This window comes from Cibotium barometz, chromosome 33 (assembly GCF_041138505.1).
Source record: "Cibotium barometz isolate CiBa-2024 chromosome 33, ASM4113850v1, whole genome shotgun sequence".
Lineage (NCBI taxonomy): Eukaryota > Viridiplantae > Streptophyta > Polypodiopsida > Cyatheales > Cibotiaceae > Cibotium > Cibotium barometz.
The window spans coordinates 50,186,509-50,198,527 of NC_141078.1; positions in this window are offsets into that span (position 1 = coordinate 50,186,509).

The following is a 12,019-nucleotide window of genomic DNA, read 5'->3' on the forward strand; positions in this document are numbered from 1 at the left end:
AGAGGCTGGGGAGGAATCTTACAGTTCCATAGGAAAGCATAACTAAGTGCTTAACTCAATGGTTCCATAGGTAAGACTAACTTAGTGCTTTCCTCTTTTGCAAGAGAAAAGAGAGGTTACAGAAGCCAACAAGCAAGCCTTGCAGAAATTTGCTGAGGCAAAATCTAAGTGTGACCAGAGGATAGCCCAAGCTAAAGAGTGGCTAAAGAATGAGGTCAGGGATGCAAAACTGGTGTGTCACAAAATATATAGAAAGGAAGGAGTTGAGTATAGTGTGTGCTTCGAAAAAGATGCTGAAATCTCTGCTCAACTTACGAAAGTTGTAGCCTTGAAAGACTCTTTTTAAGAGAGTCATTTTGTAATATCTTTTTAAGTTAGGCTTCTTTTAAAAAAATCCATTTTGTAATATCTCTCTTTTTATGCTCATAATATAAATATGTGCCCTTATGTCCTTCTCACTCTAATGTATACAAAGAAAATGATCTTGTTGAAACTCCCTCAGCTCTTTGTCTGAGTCTCTCTCTCTCTCTCTCTCTCTCTCTCTCTGTGTCTCTCTAAAAAAATCAAAATTGGTTTTAAAACGATCCATACAGATGCCCTTATTTCGCAACTCTTTGCCTAAGTATCACTCTCTATCTTAGGCAAAAGAAGTAGACACAACAAAATTTCAGTTGGTGGGAAAATACTTTAATCAAATGTCCAATTCTCTCAAATCTTTGCCTTAGACTCTCTCTCTCTCTCTTGGTGGGAAAATACTTTAATCAAATGTCCATTTCTCTAACTACCACAATAACGTGAGGGGAGGGAATTCTACCGACAGGTATGTGTTGTATCGTGTTGTGGTCTTTTTTGTAGCAAAGAGAAATGCAAGACGGGAAGTCCTTTCCATCCCCCAAAACTACCACCACAACACGATGCAAGGTCATCCTATCGGCAAATATACCCCATATCGCGTTGTTGGGGTTGTTTTAGTTGTGAAGGTATGTTTCGTTTTTGATTGAAGTTGTTTGAATGAAAAATCTTATGTTTCGGTAAATGAAGATGTTTGAATGCAAGATCTTATGTTTCAATATAAGATTACCCTTTGTTGCATTGTTGTGGTCTTTTGTAATAAACATGTATTTTTAATAGCACCGTCTTATGTAATAAACATGTATTTTTAATAGCACCGTCTTATAGACAAGGACAAAATGATGATCAACTTCTTTAAAAGAGAATGCAAAAATGAGGTACTAAACATGATTTTTTGGTATCATTATTCGCTAAACACGATTTTTGTGAGCGACCATAACAACGCGATATACAGGTTCTCTTTCAACACAAGTTGCATTGTTATGGTATTTTGTAATAAACATGTCTTGTTAATAGAATCGTGTTATAGACAAGGAAAAAGATGATGATGAACTTCCTTGGTATTATCTCCATCTAGATATGAAAAGACTTGTATATACTTCCTCTTGCTATTTTAACGTATAAATTTTTTTCAAAAGAGTAGCTTCATTCTGTGCAGTACTTTTTGATGCACACTTTTTGTGATCGCCACTCTGAGTGTTTTTGTGCAACATTTGACCCTCTGAATGCTTGTTGCCTTTTTTCTTTTTGTGCTTTTCGATGTGCTCTTTGTAAGGCCTCATGCGCTCCAATTCACTTCTTATTCGTAATTTTTGTAGATTCCTCTGGGAAAACCATTGGAATACTTCATGTAGACTGTTTGCTCTCACTTTCCCTCCTGCATGTCTAGTGTGGTGAAAGTATGCATTTCTTGCTTGATAGTGATACTTCTTTATTCCTTGTGTTGACCGTATTGATGGAGTTCCATCCTCTTTCACAAACCATGGTAGATGGTTGTATATTATGTGCTGCAAAAAGAAAATTATGAATGAAATCAGTTCTGACCTTACAATGCATGATGAATGAAACAAGTCCTTGCTGAATGAATGAAATGAATTCAACCATATAATGCATGATGTTTAATTCTCTCCATGCATCTTTCATCGATTTTTGAAATTTCTCGATGGTGGCTTCGAAGATTTTAAGTTCATTATTGTTTCAACATTTCTTCTCGCAGAAATGGAAGATCTTGTTTATGGATTTTCACAGATCTGCCTTCTTTGTTCTTGCACTACCATTATCCCCATGATCCTTTACTGCATTATTCAATGCCTTCCATTTCTCATATGACAATGTAGTGCTCCTCCTCCTTGTTTCTACATTATGTCTATTTTTGGAAAGAAAACGCCTAACTTTCGCTCCACCAATTGATGGCTTTGATGGTACTTGGACACTCTTTGTTGACCCCTTTTCATTAATTGTTATCTTTGCATTGCCCCCATGCAAGCCACTGTCAGCAGATAGAACTTTTTCCAAGGCTCTGATAGCCCTTTTTCTCCTGCATATATGCAAGAGCTTTCAAGCAAATCCAATGTATAAGAATACGAGTTTCTCAATTATCCCGCCATGCAATGTGCAGATATGTACTCTTTGCAAGAGGAATATCTAGCACAGGTCGGAAGTTTGGATCTTTCTCATGCTTGTTAGGGTCCCGTGACCAGTTTCTTTTGTCCATCGTACTTACATGTTCCATGAAATATAGGCAGGGACACTTTACATTTCTAGCCTTTGAAATATTGTACATGCACTTGAGTGTTTTCAAGTCTCTTGAAATATAAAAGCAAAAGAATTGTTATTAAATGCTTCCTATTTAGAAGAACTATTTGGGAATGCTTTTTGTGTCATTCTCTTAATACAAGCTATCCCTACCATATGCCATTCCACAGTGAAAATTCCTATATCTTCTACATGAAGCGTTTCTCCTTCGTTTTGCCTCCTAATTATGTTAGGTATGTTTGTATTATGGAACACCCAATGGAGGGTATCATGGTCCTCCATCAACCTACATGATAAAATTGAAAGTGAGATTTCTTTAATGAAAGAGTTCATGAAACCAAAAATAAAAAGAATAAATTCATACCTCAAATGACCCAAGCACCAAATATTGTTCTCTCATTGCACACTAAAATATCTGGGATCTTTTTTTTGTACTATGTTATCCAATGCCATGTTCATTAATGTGATTGTTATTCTCTCTGTTTTCCTTTGCTTCACAACTTCACATTCATCAAGTTTGATAACAAACTTAAGGACTCCTATAGTCTCTACCAAGGTCATTCCAAAAATTAGACCATTTCCTTTTAACACCATATTAGATAATTTGGGAAAAATCCCATTCCCATTTGAAAAATGGGAGCATGGTGAACTTGTCCAAAAGTTTGTCAAAACCCCCTCATGTGACATATCATCAGAAAGATCTTGAAGAGTAGAATCTAAATCTATGATCTCCGACAAATTTGGAGTTAGTATGTTTAAGATATGTCCAAAACTATATGGAGTAATTGATTCCCAAAATGTGAGATTTTTTTCCAAATTACCTAATATTGACTTTTTTGTAATATTTTCAAATCAAAGAAAATATTGTTGGTCTTATCATATCTTATTTCTTCGCTGTTATTAAGGTAGGTGTCTTTGATGTGAAAAAGGCTGACCAAGCCAAGTTTTGATTTGCTCATTGAGTGCACCACATGTTCTCTCCTAACATGATATGGTTTCGGAAGAAGTGTAGCTCGAGTTCCATTTTCTTTGTATTTTGAGTGTATTAGCTTGAAAATCTCAGAATACCCCTTTCTCCCTATGCCAACATCATCAAGAGCATTTTCATATATCAAGAGCTGACACTTGGCTTTTCTTTGTAAACTATTCTATGAATGTTTGTCATACTTTCATATACTTCTTCTCCTTGAGCATCTGGCCTACCATCTTTGAAGATAAAAGCATGGAATATTGTCTAGCTGCTAAATCCAATTACATGTTTTCTTTATTTGGATGTAGGAGACACCTGAAATGAATTCGTCTTGTTATAAATTTACAAGTTACATGCACTAAATGTTGTATCATAAAAATGTAGAAGTTTATTACCTTGCAGCTTGTATCGTTTTCTTGACTCCTCCACCACTTGGATTAAGTTGCTCTATGTTCCTCAGATTCCTTTTTCTTGCTCTCATGCCGATGCTGGTTGCTTTTACACGTGCACCATGTAATTTCTTGTCAAGCTCCTGTATTGTTTTAGATTGAGACTCCATTTTGCACAAGAGCTGTGAACTTCTTTCTTTGAAGAGATGTGTACATTTGTTGTTACAAATGACTATACTCCAATTGTGCTGCACAATTCAAGTCTTTTAGAACTCTGTTCGATTGGCTTAGTGCATTGCAATAGCCAAGCAATCCTTGGTGACCATCGCCAACATATCTAATCAATGAGGTTGGATTTGAGAATGAGGGTGTGCTTGAGGTTAGAGGATTATTTGGATACACAAATCCATCACACCATAGGTCTTAGAAGCATAAACTTTTTGCCAAGAAGAGTAAGTTTACCTTCTTTACTGACCAAATTAAATGCTTAGGGTTCATAATGTCAAAAGATGGTATATCAGCTGATCCCACAAATGTGCAAGTTGTAATTGATTGGCCGAAATTGAAGATAGTAAAGGAAGTCCAACCTGATGTGCGGATGACAAGGGAGGGAACCTTGTGGTGGGAGAATGTAGCAAAGAGCACAAATTTGGCCAACTCTAAATGCAAGATCTACTAGAGATAAGGGTGTGATCATATATATGATAGTCTATAGCAACAGAAGATGGTGACACAAACATCCATTCTAGATAAGTGGTGGCTAATACAAAATAGAGACAAATGATGATAATCCAAGGCTGGAAGATTTTGGAGTGCATCCAGATTGGCAAAAAGAGTTCTTCCATACCCAAAAATATAGATATGAACCTCTGTAAATTATGAGTACACCCAACCTACATGCCAATGCATAGAAGGTTCACTCCAATAGCATTTGTTGTAGAAGAGAAGAGTAGGGATTCCCACATATGCTATAATCTTCTAATCATCAAGGCTACAACCTTTGATTCAACAGGCTCACAAAGGCAACACCTTTTACTATGGATCAGAGTTTGGCATAAAATTATCCAATTTAAAAAAAAGGAATCCAACAAGGGATCTAGTAGTTATGCCTCCAATAATCAAAGTTCAAAGAAAGAGGACTCAACTAATGTCATTGTCTATCGGGACATCTCACTCATTGCTGAAATGTACAATGTAAAACTGCAACAGGTTTTGATGTGTGAGTTTATGTTTGTGTGGGAACACACCTTATGGATGAAATGAGATATTATGTGGGATGTGATTTATGAGAGCCATGCAAGAAGATGTGGGATAGAGATTTCCACATGGCATGATAATGTGTAAAGGAGATTGGGTCAATGGCTATCTATATTAGGAGCCTTTCTTTGTATGGTGAAAATATATGCAATAGAGTATTGTTGAGTGTGCTACTCTCTCTCTCTCTCTCTCTCTCTCTCTCTCTCTCTCTCTCTAGTCATGGAGTTCTTGGTGTGGTATGACCCACCATAGTTTATGCTTAATCTATGTTGCACAACATCATGATCAATCCCATATTAGGTTTTTTAACATGGTATCAGAGCTAGGATGGGCTCTTGTTGCTTATAGTGGATATCTATGTATAGTAGGTTTTATGAGACTTCATTTGATTAAGCATATTGTATGATTTTGTGTCTTTTATGAGAGTTCATTTAAATAAGCATATTGTATGATTTTGTATCTTTTATTATGAAAAAAATTAAGCACACTCATTATCATTAGTATTGCATTTGGAGAGAGATTATGCTATTGGTGAGGAGAGATCATGAAGCTGCCTACAAAGTTAAAATCTCCAAGAGAGACTAGCACACTCAACAATACTCTATTGCATATATTTTCACTATACAAAGAAAGGCTCCTGATATAGATAGCCATTGACCCAATCTCCTTTACACATCATCATGCCATGTGGCAATCTCTATCCCACATCTTCTTGTGTGGCTCTTAGAAATCACATCCCACATAATATCTCATCCTACCCATAAGGTGTGTTCCCAAACAAACATAAACTCATACATCAAAACTCATTGCAATTTTACATTGCACATTTCAACACCCCTCCTCAATATAAAATTGGGTGTTCATAATCATTTTTTACCAACTCACCTCTCACCCCCCCCCCCCCCCCAACAATTCAGCATTGCCAATCTCAACAATTCAGCATTGCCAATCTCAACATGGTTAAAGAAATACATGAGTTGGAGACCACTTGTTTTGAGAAGGCACTTGGAAATAAAAAATGGAAAGATGCCATGAATGGGGAGATGGCAACATTGGATGCAAATGCAACATGGGAGTTAGTGCCTTTGCCTAAGGAAAAGAAGGCAATTAGATGTAAGTGGTTGTATAAGGTTAAGCATAACATAGATGGTCCAGTGATGAGCAGGTATAAGGCAAGATTGGTTGCCAAGGGCTATGTGCAGACCTATGGCATTGACTATGAAGGGACATTTATCCTGGTTGCAAGAATGGAAACTGTGAGAGCTGTCATTGCTATGGCTGAGGGTTGGTTTTTACATAAGATGGATGTAAAGAATGCCTCCTTGCATGGTAATTTTCAAGAAGTATACATGATGCAAGCACCAGGTTATGAGAGTGATGCACACCCAGATTTTGTGTGCATGTTACATCATAAAGCCTGGTATGGCTTGAAGCAAGCACCCATAACATGGTCAAACAAGATCGGGGAGTATATTATTACCATTGGATTTCAGATATCCAATGTAGATTTTTCACTTTATGTGAAAAAGACACATATAGGGATCATTTTATTAGTTATCTATGTGGATGACTTGATTATCACTAGTAATGGTGATGCTCACATACATGATGTGAGGAGACTTTTGAAGCATAAATTTGAGATGAAGGATTTGGGTGAGCTGTGGTATTTCTTGGGCATAGAGGTGGTGAGATCATCTCATGGCATTTTGTTATTACAGAGGAAGTATGGCTCAGACATGTCCACATATGGTATGATAGGTTTTAAGCATATTTTAGTGCCATTGGAGCAGAACACAAAGCTTTCCACAAATACAGGTGAGGTTTTGGAGAACCCCACTACATATACAGGCGCATAGTGGGTATCTTGATCTACATGACCATTACTAGCCTAGACTTGAGCTATGATGTTGAACTTGTGAGTTAGTTTATGCAGGCCCCTAGGAAGCCAAACTTGGATGTGGCTAGACGTATTCTTAGGTCTTTAAAGTCCACAATTGATTATGGACTTTCTATGAGGCTGGTACAACAATACAACTACATGGGTACACACATGATGTTGATTGGGTTGGTAGTGTCACAGACACAAGAGGTCTACCAGTGGTTTTATATTTTGTTTGGGAGTACTATTGTGAGTTGGAGCAGTAAGAAATACCCACCAATAGTTGCTTTGTTGAGTTCAAAGGCAGAGTACAAGGGTGCTTCTATGGCAGCTTGTGAGGTAGCTTGGATTCAGAAGCTACTTGGTGATATGGATACGCTCGTGGATAGGGAAGTTGTCATTTATTGTGGTAACATGAGTAGCATATACAGTTGGCTAGTAACCTAATATACCATGCTAGAAAGAAGCACATTGAGGTGTATTATCACTTTGTCCAGGGAGAAGGTTCTAGTAGGTGATGTAGATCCGGTATATGTCAACATAGAGGATCAGGTAGCTAACATCTTCACAAAGGCACTGAGCACAGAGAAGTTCCATAGGTTTAGGAGCTTACTTGGAGTGCAATGTGTAGAGTTGAGCTCGAGGGGGAGTGTTGAGATATCGAGCTCAACTACTACTATGGGCATTAATGACTCGACTGGATAATAGCTTTCGCACTTATGGCGTGGTTGGTGAGATTATGGTTGAGATGCTGCCTGTGGTTGGATGACAAGCTGTGTGAGAGTCACTTTGCAGTACTAGAGTTATGGTATAGTTATAGTGCCAGTTCATGTACTCGAGTTCACACTATGGACTGACCATTGTATGTTGTTGTAGGAGATTACTTTCCCTTATAGTATGTACTCTTATCTTTTAGTTATATGGTTGTAGAGAAGAGAAGAAGATAGAAAAAAATTCAGCCATCCATCTCTCTCTTGTGTGTGCATGTTTTCTCGCAAAAAAGGAACTCAAGATCTCCCTCTCCCCCACATTCTCTTTATGGTATCAGAGCTAGAATGAGCTCTTGATTATGGTGGATATGTATGTATAGTAGAGTTCATTTGATTAAGCATATTGTATAATTTTGCATCTTTTATTATGAAAAAAATTAAGTACACTATTATCATTAGTATTGCATTTGGTGATTGGAGAGATCATGAAGCTGCCTATAAAGATGAAAATGGAGATTTTAGAAATATGAAGACTTTTGGAGTCTCGGGGATGGGCACGGAGCGGGTTTCTCCGAGCGGGTTTTGGAGCGGGTTTTTTTTCACAACCACTCTCCCTCTATACCCATGTCTTCTCTTTCTTCTCCCTTCCTCCCTACTCCTAGCCTAGTCCATCCCACCTCTCTAGCCCAGTCCAGCCCCTCCCCCCCTCATGCTCTCTCCTCCTCCAACCCATTGCAAACATGGTCCCTCTGCACACTCTTTCTCTCCCCATCTCTCTCTCTCTCTCTCTCTCTCTCTCTCTCTCTCTCTCTCTCTCTCTCTCTCTTCCTCCTCCAACACGCACCCTCATGCTCTCTCCACCTCTGTCTATCCCCCCCCCCTCTCTCTCTCTCTTTCTCATTGCCCCATCGTATGCTCTCTCCCCCTATCTATCCCTCTCCCTCTCTTTCTCCATGCCCTCCCCCCCTCTCTCCCTCTCTTTCTACATGCCCTCCCTCCCTCCCTCTCTCTCTTTCTCCCTCTACACACTATATCTCTATCTCTCTCCCTCTCTTTCTCAACCTCCTTCAACATGCACCCTCATGCTCTCTCCACCTCCTCTGTCTAACCCTCTCCCTCCCTCCCTCTCCCTCTCTCTTTCTCCCTCTACACTATCTCTCTCCCTATGTTTCTCTTCCTCCTTCAACACGCACCCTCATGCTCTCTCCACCCTCTCCATCCCTCTCTCCCTCTCTCTCTTGCTCCCTCTCTCACTCTCCCTCTACAAACTCTCTATCCCTCTACACACACTCTCTCTCTCTTCCTCTGAACACACACTCTCTCTATTTCTCTTTGTCCTTCAACATGCACCCTCGTGCTGTCTATCCCTCTCCCTCTCCCTCTCCTTTCCTCTCTCTCTCTCTCTCCCTCTCTATATTTATGTATGTAGAGAGAGCGGGAGAGGGAAAAGGGATCGATCCCGCCAATCTCTCTTCCGCTTTCTTGTAACTAGCCCCACTTTCCCCCGTTTTGTTATCCCCCCTCTTTCTCTCTCTCCCTCTTCCTTATGCTTAGTATCTCTCTCTCCCTCATCCTTATTATTTTTCTCTCTATCTCTCACTTTCTCTCTACATCTCGTTCTATCTCTTTTGACCATACACAAATTCCCTAATTCGTTACTTTAAGAAGAGGAGAGATACATTCCTTAGTTAAGAAAAACTCCATACAAATGAGAGTTCTCTAACTAACCAAAAAGAGAAAATCTGCACATTTACATATTCTATTTGCCATGATTACTCTCCTTTATTCAATTTTAATGGGCAACACTATATGGTCTACTTTGAGCACTACTAAACTAGGTGTCCTTCTCTTTCACTACCTTCCCAAGCTCCTCTATTTATCTATCTCCCTCTCTATATGCATATTCAAATTCATAACTTTAAGGAGAGGAGAGATATTGAAGGGGAAAAAACGAACGATGCCATACTTGCTCAAAAAAATTTATGTACACAATGATTTTTTCCTTTGTGAAGAAAAACCCCATACAAATGATAGTTCTCTAACAAGAACAGCAAATTTATAACATTATAAGGAGAGGACTAAAATTGAGGGAAAAAACAAACGATAGCATACTTGCTCAAAGAAATTCATGTAGACAATGAAGTTCACCAAGAAAAATACATTATAAGGAGAGGACTAAAATTGAGGGAAAAAACAAACGATAGCATACTTGCTCAAAGAAATTCATGTAGACAATGAAGTTCACCAAGAAAAATACATTCCATTCACATAAGAAAAACTCCATACAAATGAGAGTTCTCTAACTAACCAAAAAGAGAAAATCCACACATAGATATTCTAGTTGCCCTGGATTTTCTCCTTTATTCAAGTAATGGGCAACATTGCATGGTCTGCTTGCACCACTACTGAACTAGGTGTCCTTCTCTTTCACTAGCTTCCCAAGCTCCTCTTGAAGAATGGTTTCTTCGTTTTGTCAGTGATGTATCCAAATGCTTGCCAAATCTCTATTGCATTACTCAATTTCAAATTCCATTGATATACATCTCTATCTTCATTGAGTTTATTCCATAGTTTTTGCGCTTTTAGACCTTGTTGCGTATGCACTTAAATATTTCACATTCAGGCTCTTCTCTCTCTTTGACTTGCACCGACAGCTTAGACAAGAGCTTGGTGAAGGCTTCTTTCATGTTTGTCATGATGATGTTGCCTCTAGAGGAGGTAGACATGTTGGAGCGATGAGAGGGAGAGAGAAAGAGGGTTAGGGTTTAGGGTTGAGAGGCAGAGAAGGAATGAGGAAGATCTTCTTGAGGGACTATGTGTTTAACTAGAGGAATCATGGTACATCTAATGAGAGAGAGGTGGGGCTTTCATATAGTTTTACACCATTCCTTTAAATGGTTGGCCATGCAAGGATTACCTCTCATTTTTTAGGTGCATTCAAAAATGAACACGACTCCTTTCTTGGGCGCACATAAAGTGTCTCTTGTTATTCGCAAAAGAAAAATTGATTTTCCTTTTCAATATTAAATTAATCAAAGCTCATTACCACCACAATGTTATTCAAAAAAGAATAAGGGGATTCCTTTTATTTTTTTATTTTATTAGAAGTCCTTTGTCACCACTGTGTTCACTCGTTATTCGACAAAGTAAAATTGAATTCCACTCCACTCTATTCTATTCCATTAACATCATAAAAAATGAGTATTTTCCTCTTTAAAAAAGATCCTTCTTGAAAAATATGGTTTCAAGACATGGATTTCATGAAATGAAGATATTTTATGACACTATTCATAAATAGGATTACAAAAAAATCATCCGAAGGCATGTGATCATGCCATTTTAAAGGAGAGATACACAAAAATGATCCCTCAACACTACATGCTTACATTGGCATTTGACCTTCTGGCACTCAAAATCCTGGCAAGGTCTTCCTTCTTTAGATGTGGCTACTGTATGAACATGTTATTGTTTACATCGAGCCCAAGTACATGGTAGGTAGACAAAATACATGTACTTACATGCAACAAATGGACGTCCACCATGTTAAAATTACAGCAATGTGATGAGCTATGGTGGATCAAATGCTAGAATCAACATCATTAACAAAGAGATTAGATGATAATTAAGACATGATTAGTGAGCAATTAGTTGATAGCTTGATGTAGGCATGGATAATCAAAAACCAGCAAATTCTCATTAGACCAATGCCTCAATTTATAGAGTTTACATCCAAGCATCCAATCCCACTAATTTCTCCTTGATTCACTCCACCTCTTTTGCTTGATTCTCTCCACCTCTCCCAAAATATCTCCACACCTCCTAAATCTCCTCATGCTACCCTTTATTCTCTCCCACTAGATTCTTCTCACCTTTTCACAGGTTCTCTCACATTTACAGATTCTCTTTTACAGCCTCTAGCCAAGGGCTTGTTCCCACACACACCCTATTCACTTGTATATTTCAACACCTCCCCTCAAGTGAATACTCCTAGCACTCTTGGACCCTATACCAAGTTTCTCTCTTACTTGCGACGACGAGTGCCTCAAGTCCCTAAACTCATAGTCCTTGACACTCTCTCTCTCTATGTGTCCAAGGCTACTACAAGTGCCCATGACCTTGACTAAAGTGCTCACACATACATCTACCACATGGCCTACATCATCGGTGGCTCAGAGGTGGTTTTACTCTATTGGGGCAAGTTACATTG